At 40.5% G+C, this 12955-nt stretch overlaps 1 long non-coding RNA gene across 1 annotated transcript; it reads left to right on the top strand.

Annotated features, from left to right (window-relative positions):
* Positions 1-752: 752 nt before the first annotated feature.
* On the top strand, positions 753-12142 carry LOC134161876 (uncharacterized). Its single transcript, XR_009964120.1, has 5 exons — positions 753-1603; positions 1747-1828; positions 4333-4435; positions 4899-10468; positions 11040-12142. It is a non-coding gene; the product is annotated as an uncharacterized LOC134161876 (long non-coding RNA).
* The last annotated feature ends 813 nt before the right edge of the window (positions 12143-12955 follow it).

The following is a 12955-nucleotide window of genomic DNA, read 5'->3' on the forward strand; positions in this document are numbered from 1 at the left end:
CGTAGTCCTGGACAGGAAAGCATGGTAGAAGCAAGCCAACAGCAGAAGCCAAAAGGCTGCTCAGGTTTAGGGTTTATTATTATGGGGTTTCTTCTTATTATAATGCCATAATCTCCAATTGGTGTGGCAGATGTTCCACAAAGATAAATTAGGCATGGATTCTCAACAAAGAGCCTTTGTACAGCCACAGGTTGCATCAACTGTGTGGTGCCTGAAGATGGAGCAGGCTGGTGAGCAGCTTCCAGAGCTGCTGGCGTGACTCACTGTGTTTGTGCATTGTCAATATTCGAGCAGACAGGATCATCATGGGAAGCTGATTGCAGGGAATGAGTCAAAAGAGGACCTCCTTCCCCTGAGCTAAACACACAAGGACAGTTCAAAACTTGTCTCGGCAAGAAATTACCCTGCTACAGGAATTTCTGTTTTGAGTGAAAGCAGCAGTTATTTAATTTAGGGGAGGGATGATTACTTAAAGCTGCATATAAAAACATATTTGATCTTCTGACTAACTTCACAGTTATTCTAATGTTGTCTTGCAAAACTTAAGGCCTTTCTATCATTTTAAAGCTAGTTTAATATTTATTGGAAGAATGGATATGGAGGACTAAATACACTATCAGGTTCTGCCTGCAAAGCTAGCTGGCAGGGCATGTTATGACAGACAGAGGCCCTGTCTCCACATGAGACCTCTTGGAGTAGTGTTAAATTTAGAAAAAACATGTATGTATTCCAGCATGTATTTTCCATGAAAATTCTAAATTTGCAGCACCTGATATCTACACATTGAAAATCTGTATCATTTAATACGCATTCAGCCTAAGAACCATGAAACTTCTCCAAGCATGAAGATAGTTATGACCGTGAACTGCTCTTAAGCAGGGAACAGAACACTGGCAACAGACAGAGAGATGTCAGGGAGGATATCAAGCAAAGTAAAGACAGGAAGCCAAATACTAAAAGGCATTATTGAATAAAGGGAGATAGGCATTTTCAGTGAGCTGAACACCTTACTCTTGCCAAGGGCTGACATAGAGGGCATATCTCCACATGGAGCAGGAAGGAGAGGGCAAGAAATGTCACGTTAAAACTCCTGTCCATATATAGAGCATATAGGTGCAATTTGTGAGGGAGCAGTAACTGTGAACTTAACTCTCCTTTACTTGGGGCCAAGGAAGACAATCAGGATTTGCTACATTTTTTTTTCCTGAATAATTGCATGATGGGCATATTCAAAATTCCAGTAATGTTTTTATTCATAAAATTGACCTTGATTAGCATTTTCTGGGATCCTTGTTCAGCTCCACATTTCGAAGAAACAATCATCATGTTTGTTGGCACTGGGCACGCTGTCTGGGTCTGATCCAGAAGTCCACCTGTTTGTCCTATCTACCAACATTTCATACACACTTTCCCCAAACCGTGGCCTCCTGCGCACTTAAAGGCTGCAGAGCCTTTGTATGTTGCTCACAAAAGCATTTCTTAATAATGGCTGTCTCCAACAGATAAAGCTGCACGAGCTGTGGGGTGAGTTCTTGCCTGGAAACTGGAGCTAGCAGCCAAGCAGACATGGGGGAGACCTGCAGCTCTACATTCCAGACTTAAGGTGCTCTCCTTACTGCCCTGCCTCATCCCCTCAGAAACCCTGGCTAAACTGCTCTTCCTTTGTTCATCAAACTGCAGTTGTAAGATCCAGATTCCAGTTTCTCTTAGGCTGTAGAGAAAATACCATATCTGGTTCTGTTTCAGAAACACATCCTCAAGACTGGGGTGAATGTGAGTGGCAACGCCCATCTTAACATGAAGATCTAAAACCCCATGAAGGTCCCAGGTAGGTGCTCCACCCATTAATGTGCTCTGTAAATCTACTACACCATGGTAGACTGTGTTTTCCTCCCACTCTCTCTGGCTTGGAGGTAGAGCAAGACAGGGAAAGCAGCTTCAGTGAGAGCCAATTCAAAGTTGCTGGGGAAAGGAGTTTGAAAGGGAGGGCTCATTAGAAGTCAGAGGAGTGGGGACTAGATAAACACTTTGTTTTTCAGAGTGGAAAGTACCATGCCAAAAAAATAAATAAACCCCAAACATTTCCTGTCCCCAGTCAGGATTCTGGTATCTTCTCTGGGAGAGCCCCATTTTTTTTCTGACACTTCTCTGCAGCATCTGGCCAACAGCTCTCTCCAAAGAATAAATGTGCTATGATGATTCTGCACATGGGGTTGTCAGGAATCCTTCACTGAAATTTTAATGCACAGTGGGATCTGGCTCGCTCCTACGCTCAGAGGACCAAGTGATACACAGAGAGATCTGGAGTGTGACATTCCATTTGTGTTAGGTTATTCAGCAGTGGTGTGGAAGGAATTTAAATTAATGAGAGTTTGTAAAGGGTCCTGAGGTGAAAAATTAAAAATATTCCCCTTCAGTAGGGTGTAGATCTCCTGTGTCTCACATGATGCATTCATTGCACAATAAAATATAGCTAATTAGGACTGGAGCAAAATTTTAACAGAAATAACTGAGAATAGGTGTTAAATAAAGAGAATTGAAATCTGCAGTTCCTCGTGATAACACTGCAAAACAAGGAGTCTAAATTGAAAATCAAGATTGTGAAGTTAATTGGCTGCCCCGTCGCACTTTTGATCAGAAAGTTACTGACCAAAGTCATCTGTGTCACCTCTTGAGTTGACCCTTTTGTTCTGCTCTTTCCTCTTTCCAAAGGAATTGAGTTATGTGGCATCTCAAAGTCATGCTTCTGCTCCCTTTCATGAACTCTTTAGCTCCCTGATGATTCTATCTCTAACAACATTTTATTTCTGGTTGCCCAGCTCCTCATCCACAAAACCCACTCTGTAAATATAAGCCTGAGCCTAGTTTCATGGGAATTAAAATCAATAAAAGTTGAGTCTAAGCAGCAATTCACCTTCCAAAACTGGCTGTACAGACAGACTCCTTCAATGTGTCTGCTGTGGAATTGCAGAGGTGCCTCTACAAGTGGCTGTACTGAGCTGTGTTGCCAGTGAGGCATTCCATGGAGAGAGGAATGGGAAATTCCTTTCTCAAAGACACAACACGTCTTTGAGAGAAATACAAAGGCAAAAACTGCATAGACCAAGAATTGTGATGGGGCCCACCATGTCACACATGGGGGAAAGTTTTTGTTACACCGAGGTTACATATATATTAATTCAAAATGTTACTAGATGCAGGTAGATTGATACCAAAGCCAAACAAATGGCCTTTTTTTTACATCATTATCTTGACTGCCACAGAAAATCTGATATATGAACAAGTTCTGTCATTCAGCTGCTTATTTGAGTAACATGGCATTCTACTTGTGTTTGTACATCAGTGAATACAGCATTACTGACCATGCAGAAGTCATCAGGATCTTCCAAGTACTCTGTTGTGTAACTGACCAGCTTCTCATGGGTACCAAATAATACGATCAATTTATCAAACTTCATTTTAAAAGCAGTTAACATCCCTTTCCTACCTTACTAATGGAGTGGCTGCTCAGGAAGCTGGTTTCCTCAATGCATCATTTTCTCAGATTCCTCGTGGTACCACTGTTTTGAGGTCACCTGTCCCTGTGTAACCTCCCCCGAGTCCAACCCATCAAGCTAGGTACAAGCAACTCCTCAAATTGTCACCATCAGCTTGCTGTTTATTTAGCTGTTTTCACTGCATGCGATTAGCCACGTTGGTTGACATAGCTGATAATTACAGATACCTTTCGCTCCTTTTTCATGGCAGAACTGAGCTGCTGCGAGAAGTAAATCTGCATAAGATGGGGATTTTTGTGGGGCTTTTCTTTTGATAACGTATTGAATACAAATATAGAATTAGCAGTAAACTATACTTTTAAAAATCTGTTTTTTCACAATCCCCATTAAGCTCTTTGCTGGCCCTCTTGGGAGCTGTTCACTACAGCTGAAGAAACACCTGGCTTAATGATTAAGAACATACTGCTATTTTCTCTTTATTTGTTCATGTCTGGTCTTACATGTACTTTTAGCTGGAAGAACAACAATGCTTGCCATTTTTCTGTGATTGTTTACACAGAAGAATACCCCTTTACACCTTCATTGTACTAAACTAAATAATCCAGGCTCTTGGAGCCTCCAGACACATGGCACTCTCTGTGCATTTGCTCTCATTCCCACACATCTCTCTTGAGTATCAGTGACCAGATTTGTACACAACAGTCCCAGTTAGCTTACTTAATGTGCACCCATTATTTCTGAGATGCTTCCTGTTATTACTGAAATTATCACAATCCACAAAACATAAAGCTCCTGGGGTTGATATTTTGTTTGTTTGTTTTTTTGCTGGCTATAGATGTTTCAGTGCTTGTCCTTAACCTGCTAGCTGGGAACTAAGAGACAACATTTAATCTTAAACAGTCAGCAGTGGCAGGCCTCAGTGATTTTGTTGGCACAAGGTCAGTTCTCACACATTGATGATTTTGCTCAGGTAAAACTTGAAGTGTCTTCGAGGAACTTTTGCCCATAAGGAATAAACAGGACAGAAAATTGGCCTTTAATCACTTTAAAATAGACTGGCCAAACCAAAACAAATACACTGTAAGAAAAGCTGCAGGCTGGCAGATTTAGTTGACCTTTTCCTCATCTGATTTCTAGCATGTGACTATTTTATTCACTACAAAGTATAATTTTAACAGAAGCTTAACCTGTGCCAATTAGTCTTTCAAGACAGGCTTAACTTTGGAGGGCAAAGTAATTCAGTTTTAAGTAGATCCCAATATAAACTTTGCTGCTGAAATGTGATACCTGATCTAAAGTATCACATATAAGAACAGTTTATTGTAATGGCACTCTGAGTTTGAACTGATGAAATCTCACTGAAACTATATTACAAAATGGCTTTTTGGTGCTAATTCTCAGGTGAGTTTGCAGATGACACCTAATTGTTGGGAGTGGTCAAATCCTTGGAGGGCAGGGCTGCTACTGAAAGGGACTGGGACAGGCTGGAGAAATGGGCTGCGGGAACCCTGAAGTTTGGTACAAGCAAGCACAAAGTCCTACACTTGGGTTGGAATAACTCCACACAACAGGACAGGCTGAGGGCTGGCTGTACAGGAAAGGGCTTTGCTGAAAAGGACCTGAGGGTGCTGGTGGATGAGAGCAATACGCCCTTGCTGCAAAGTCAGCTACATCCAGGACTGCATTAGCAAGAGGTTAGCCAGCAGGGCAAGGGATTATTCTTCTCCATTTGGCACTTGTGAGACTATACCCGGAGTATAAATCCTGATCTGGGCTCCTCAGGACATAGAAGACATTAATATACTGAAGCACGCCCAGTTGAGAGCCACCAATGTGGTCACAAGACTGAAGCACAGGGACATACAAGAAGCTGGAAGAGCTGGGTTTGCTCGACTGGCAGAGAAGGAAATCTCTCTTCCACTGTTTCATGGGAGGGTGAGGACAAGATGGAGGCACACACCTCTTGGGTGCACAGTAGAAGGACAAGAAGCAATGGAGAGAAGTTAGAACATGGTAAATTTCTGACTCAAAATAATAAAAATGTTTCTAATGTAGAAGTGGTCAAAACTTCAATTGGGCTGCTCAGAGAGAATGTGGAATTCAGATCCTTGGAGCTATTTAAAGCTCAACATGGCAACCTGATCTAGCTGAACCTACTTTGAGCAGGATTAAAGACCCCCATAGGCACCAGAGATGGTCTTGAATCTATGATTCCAACTTCTTAGCATCAGGTGCTGTAGTTTAAAAAGACAGCATGCCTGATGGATGCAGCAACATAAAGTAAAAATGTGGGTGGAATCATTCTCTACTCTATAAAGCACTCCATGGCACTGTATTACTGTATAGGCATCTGAGGTAGCCATTTGCATTTCTTATTAATTATTCTAATCAGAGCCATTAACATAATTGTTTTTAATTGCTTATGAAATGGCAAAGAACCTTGCTGAAAGGAAAGGGCTATATAAAATATTGCTAGTTTTATTTCAAGGAATGTTTTCTACTTAGTGTTAGCTGAATTCCAGTAAGCACAAATTTAAATTTATCTCCAATCTATGCCAAATTGAATTTGTTTTTCTGTGTGAATACATAAGGACAAAGTAGAATGTTTATGATTTTAATAGTGCTACAAAATGATCTTTTTAATAATGCATGAAGTAACCAGAGTTATTGCAAACTCAAGTACTGAGCAGATTGTAACAACCTTTCAGTAAACATTATTGTCTTACTCAAGTTCTGCAGATCTTCTGGATGCTAAAAGGAAATCCTGTCCTGCCTCCATGGCCTCTTTGTGAAAGAAAAGGAAAGAAGAATCAAATACAGAAACCACAAGAGGAAAAAGCACACTGTTCCCTGCACCAAAGCACTTTACATGTGATTATAAGTCAAATTATATATTCTTTCCCCAGTGCTTTAGCAGAGTTTGAGTTTGTGGTCAGAAAATGTCAGCCTTCACTGAGTAATGTGCTTTTTGCAGGCCAGCCAGCTTTCCAAAATGAGAAGTCTGTAGCTCCTGTAGTCTTACACATACAAGTATCTTAAATGATGAACCTGAGGTACCGATGCTTTAAAACAGTTGTATTAAAAAAAACAAAACAAAAAAAAGAAGTGTGCTTTTATTTTCACCCTGTTTTGAACATTTTCAGTCCTGCCATCGTTTTTCAGTTTTCTACCTTATTGAGCCATAAACTTGTTATAATAAGCAAAAGGTGAATTTTTGAAGTAATCCTCATCACCTGAACCCTGGAATTGTGGTTGCAAAGGAACTATAAAATGTCACAAGGCTTGCAATGAGAGAGAGTTGGCTACGTTCTGACAACCATTGTCAGTGAGACAACAACAGCTGCTCTGAACAATCACTACAGCCACAAAAGAACAAATTAATGGTCAGTCAAGGAGAAGCAAAATGGAGAACAAAGGATAAACTTGACCAAGCTATGACCAACCAAGGGTAAACTAAACCAACTTTCCCATATGTTTAATAGAAATAATAGCACTTATTTATGGAGCAGGGTTATTTTCAGTTATCAGTTCATTAATATTTGTGAAATGCTGGGGAATCCTTCATGGAATATGCAAAATAATGCAAAATGTGAGCTAATTAGCGTATGTGCTGCTCCAAGGCAACCACAGCTTGTCTGAGGGAGGGAGGCTGTGTAGGTGAGGGGGCAAAACAGAGAAGAACAAACACAGGCAAATGGCAATAAGATGTGTCGCAGAGGAAGAAGAGGAAATGAAATCGTAGGGGACATGTAAGGAGGAAATGAGGCCACATGGGACAAAGAGGTGATGCCTGGGTTCCTGCAGTATAGAGACACAGGCACAAATCTGTATGTAACTGAGCTTTATTACTAGTGCTGCTTATGCAGTACCCTGTTGTTTGTTGTCTGTTTTGGGGTTTGTTGGGTCTTTCTGTTTTTTTTGTTGGTTTTTGTTTTGTTTTGTTTTTTTAAGAAAAAAACTAAGTATAACCAGAGAAAAAGAAGTATAACCAGATGGGAGTATTTAACTGACCATCTGCAAGTACAGAGGGTAACTGTGCATTTTTCAGGGTATAAATCTTCCAAGAGAAGAAATCAAAAGCTTTATACTTCTGTATTGCTGACAAAGTGAGCATTGTTTGAGAACAGATTGCAACGTGCACTTGAACAATAGCTTTAGATCAGTGGAAGCACAGAATACGGCTGTGACATATGTTTCAATTAAAACAAAAATAATTAGCCACCCATTAGTGTCATGAAAAGCAGAGGCTATTAACAGTAAATGCTCTTTAGCAATCGTATTATCTCCACAAAGCTGTTTCCAGTGTTTTTTATACCCCTTATTGATAATTTTTTCCACTGTGTAGGTATCTGCCTGTTGTTTTACATATTCCTCCTCAGCTTCCTTTATATCTTGGTACTGTAGGAAACTGATTAGTGGGGGAGACTGTAATGATACAAAGGCTCTTCACCTGGAGGCTGCCTGTTGTCATATTGTGCGTCAGTGTTGTTATTACATGACAGCCAATTTTACTTCTGGAGAACTGCTGCATAGATCACAAAAAGTACGGTCTTGCTGACTGCAGTGGGAAGCTTTGATGGTATTCTGGTAAAGAACACAGAGACTGAGTGCCTTGCACTTCTCACCTCTAGTAATGGATTTTCCAAGTCAGTGTTAGAGCACTGTCACTGAGTCCTGAGTTTTTCATACTAAGGAGAAACCAGAATTACTGAGATGATGGTTTTGCTTGTGCCTGTGTCAAGGATCAAAGCCATTAATTTTTAAAGAAAACTTTCTACTATTGAAAGTATTTATTTCAATATTAAAAAAAAACCTTATTTCTAAATGTACCTGTGGCCCTCTTTCTCCAAAAGATTCTGTTCAGAACAATGTCAAAAAGCATGCAGTTACTATTCTCATACCTAGCTCATGTCCTTTAATATTGAGATAACTGAGACCCAAACTGTACTCATTTCTTTTGTAGTATAAAATGATATCTTTCAAAAGAGTTATTACCTTTTTATAAATGGACTCTTTTCCTAAGAACTGTAACTTTATTTTAAGTTAGAATTCCACCTGCTTTTAGGAGTCTAGAGACTCACACAGGGATAACTGTTTAGAATTCTACTGTTATTTTCAATGCAATTCATGTTTAACACAATCCCTAATTCAGCACAATTCTTATTCTTTACAGTCTCACTGGACATCTCAGCTGATGTATATAGTAAGTGCTGTTGGTAGATATTTGTATTCAGTTTAGTAGCATTAAATTTTCTGTTTTTTATCTTTTCAGATGCTTGTAATCCTTTGTGTAATAACAGGTTTGGTTTTTGCTAGCTATATATGTATGGCAAGATGCCTGGTATCAGCTGAGCTGTGCAAATGAAAATATCAGAATATCCCTGTGTGTGAACTCTGCAAGAAACAAATACTACCCTCTGCTTAAAAAAAAAAAAGGCACAAACCAACAAAACCCAACACCCTTGCTGAAGAAAGCTTTGGTCTTCTGAAATGAGTGTAAGGGAAAAGTCATTATGTGTAAATTCTACCCTGTCAGAGAACTCTCACCCAATTTATTCTGTTTACAAATTTGGTCTAATAATGATTATTTCTCACACCTCTTGAGTGTCAGATTTACTGATGAAATGTGCTAGGGAATGAAATAATATTCAACTATTGTACAGCTGAATTCAACTATTGTACAGTTACAGTATCATAAGTTTAAGTTTTATAGTTTGATGATAATTTATTAATGCCTTGCTTATGATTACAATTAAGACTGAATTTTTTCTTTTGAACCCATGAATAAAGTGTACAACTCATTTAACTACTTGCTGAGATCCTCCCATATCCAGTTAGTCTACCATCACCCCCCGTCACAGCACCCAGACAGCATGTACGACTCTTCTGAAAATGTATCCTCAGCATAATTTACAGAGATTAACCTACTAATACCGATGTTTAACTATCTGTGAATCAGTACAGATAGTTTAATATAACATGAATTTCCAACTATATTTTCTGTTTGTCTCTTCTGTTCCCCATAAATGTGTTAAGATTCCAGTTTTGTATAGTCTGATGCCGCTTCAGGTTTCCTTGGAATTATGAAATACAAGTTCAGGAAAATTTCTTTTATGTCTTACTATATATTACTGCATAGCACAAATCCTGCAACACCTGCTGCCCACAAAGTAAAGTGCATATCCATAGCTAGGCTGGTTAATCTATTGTGAGAATGGTGGATGACCTTCACTGGGTTATGTATCAATAAAAATAGATGGGGAATTCAGACAGTTTTCTTGCAAGAACCAATACCCCCCCTCTCCTTCCCCACCCCCCCACTCCTCCATCCCCTGATATTTTATGTCTAGATCCAAATTTAAGAATTTCCAGAACAAGTAAAAAGATAAATACACAGAAAGCAACTTGTTCTGACCTCAGACCTGACTCTGCTATGAGCAGAAGGTGGGACTAGAGACATCCAGAGGTCCTGTCCAACTCGAATTACCCTGTGGTCCTATGATCTTGCAGTCATGCTCTATACTAATCCAACCAGATGTGGTATGCCTGCATTCAGATCCAGCAGCAATAGTCCAACCAGTGGGTGGTTTGACTGGTTAGTGGAGGGGTAAACAGATTCACGGGACCCATTCTGTTATCAAGCAATGTTAATAAAAACCTGACATGCTCCAGACTCAGCAAAACCATCTGTAGTCACAGATAGATGATACAGGCACAAACACACCTGTACCATGCCTACTCTTCAATTTCTAAAGCCAGCCTACCCACACACCCTAGAGTAAACTGGGTGCCCGCCAAACCACAAGATTATGAAACAAGGAGAGGCACAGGGTGAGCAGCAGCAGTTTACACTTACTGTATTTTCCTTTTTGCTCCTCTGTGTCTATTAATACCTCTGTACATTTGGAGCATAAGTTCTTCAGAAGATAGAATAGGGTTTTCTCCTGAAGTCTTACGTAGTGACTAAGGAGGTTGTCCTGGGTTCAGCAGTAGCAGTCATTTTTCTCCTTCTTGGTAGCTGGCGCAGTGCAGTGTTTTGACTTTTGGCTTGGGAACAGAGCTGATAACAATGATGTTTTGGTCTGGCCAAGGACTTTGTGAGCCTCATGCTCTGCCAGGGAAGAGGGGAAGCCAGGAGGAAGCAGAGACAGGACACCTGACCCAAACTGACCAAAGAGGTATTCCATACCACAGCACATCATGCCCAGGATGTAACTGAGAGTTACTGAGAGGGCTGGTGGACTGCAGGGTTGGAGGAGGCATCGGTCGGTGCTGGGGGCGGGGGGGAGGGGGGGCAAGCTATCAGTCGGCAGGTGGTGAGGTGTTGTATTCTCTTCCCTTGTTATTCCCTTTATCATTATTATCATTGGTGGTAGCAGTAGTGATTTGTGTTATACCTTAGTTACTAAACTGTTCTTGTCCCAACCCATGGGAGTTGAATTCTTTTGATTCTCCTCTCCGTCCCTCTGGGAGCAGGGGGAGGGAAAGAAGAGGGGGGAGTGAGTGAACGACTTGCCTGACTGGGTTTAAACCATGACAGAGGTGAAGTGCTTTGGACTCTTGATTTGTGTTTCTAGGTGTTATGGTAATTCAAATACTGTGTAATAACAACTACACAACTCTTAAGAGACTTTCAGGGCAGGGAGTTAATTCTGTCTGTTCAACTAACATACTTCTAAGAGAAAAGCATCTATTCTTTAACCAAAGTCCTCAGGAAATACAGGCTGATCCATTTCTCATGGAGGCATATTCCAACCATTAATGTCTTCCACTGTGAAAAGTTGTGTAGAATTTCTAATTTGAATTTGTCTGATTTCAGTTTATAGGCATTTTTCTCGTTATGCCTCTTACTGTGAAAGATTAGAAATCACTGTAGCCGCCTTCCAGTTCTCTTTTTGAAAAGCCAAAGAGATTGTGCACTTTAAGTCTTCCTATGCAAAGAATCTTCTCTAGCCTCAAATAACTTCTTGACATTCTTTCGACAACAAGGGCACTAGAGGCTAGTGCAGTATTACCACAAGAATCTCCCCAATGGCACATGTAGAAGGAAAATAATTTCTCTTTCTACTTGCCACATCAGTGGTTACGTAGTCAAGGATTCCATTATTTGCTCATATTGTAGGACTAGACTGGAATTAATTTTTGCTGTCACCCCCATCTCTGCAGACATGATCTGCTCATTCTATTTTTAAGTAACTCCACTGATGCCTATATTAAAATACACTGTATCTGAAAGGGATTAATTTACTAAACAATGCAGATCTTTTGATAACCCCAGCTTGCAATTAATTTCCCATTTAACCACTCTTTCTCTTCACAATACATGAGTTTTGCTTTGTCATTGCTGAAAATACTAATACATCTATTTCTTTTTCTCTGTATTAAGATGCTTGTGCTCTCCTGCCAGCTTTCCTGAGCAACTATACCCTTTGGAGCTGCTGTTCAGTGGATACCACCTACCAGTTTCCTGAATAAACTGGTCTGTTCCCTTAAAACCAAGTTCTGTATTCTGCTGCTCTCCTTCTGCCCCCACAGGATCATGAACTCCATTCCTCACTCACTTCAGGCCAGGCTCTGATAGCCAAGCCATCAATTACATCCCCCAGTTCTTCCTTGTTGGTGAAGAACAGATCCAGCTGTGAATCACCCCTGGTTGGCTCAGCCAGTATCAAGAAGTTATCCATGGTGTTTTTCAAAATCTTCTTGACTGGTTGCATCCCAATGCGCTGTGTTGTAGCAGATGTCAGGCAGGCTGAAACTCACTCAAAACCTGGGGTCTGTGATCAAGAGACTTCCTTGCTCCTAGTTAAAGTTCTCACCAGGTTGGCTGGCCAGTAGGCAGAGATGCTCTTTTTGCGTTTTGTTAGGTGGATCTTGTCTCTCCCCAGTGACACAAGATCTCACAGACATGGTTTCTCAGACAGGGTTAGTTACCATGCTGATCTATATGCATTGCAGTCACTGTTTTCAAAGCTCTGTCTCCTCAAGCATACACAAACACATGCACAATCCCGGCCTACCCACCCAGTTTTTTTTTAGCTCGTCAAATACCTGGCATACTTAATTGTGAATCATTCCAATCACCATAAGGGTCTTAATGATGACAATTAAGTGATAATTTCCAATTCTCTTACTCGTTTGCTGATATTTTACCTGGGTTTTACAGTCAATAGTATTGAAAATGATTCTGCATTTCCCCTTGTTCTATATGGTGATAGTTCAGTTTGCTGCTAACACAGCACCTCTGTTTACATGGCACTGCAGGAAAAAATCAGCCTCACTCTAGGTTACTAATTTAGCATCTTCCAGCTGCTCTGCTTAGTCTCCAGCCATGATTAACCCACACCTGGCAGACAGAGGCCAGCATAGCCCTACATCCCCCACTATCTGTGAAATGTGTCTGATACCCCACAATACCTGGTTTTTCTCTTGGAACTACAGACAGAAAGAGCACTTCA

The sequence above is a fragment of the Pezoporus occidentalis genome, unplaced genomic scaffold (assembly GCF_034315485.1).
Source record: "Pezoporus occidentalis ecotype Australia unplaced genomic scaffold, CSIRO_AGI_Poc_V1 ctg18, whole genome shotgun sequence".
Taxonomy (NCBI): domain Eukaryota; kingdom Metazoa; phylum Chordata; class Aves; order Psittaciformes; family Psittacidae; genus Pezoporus; species Pezoporus occidentalis.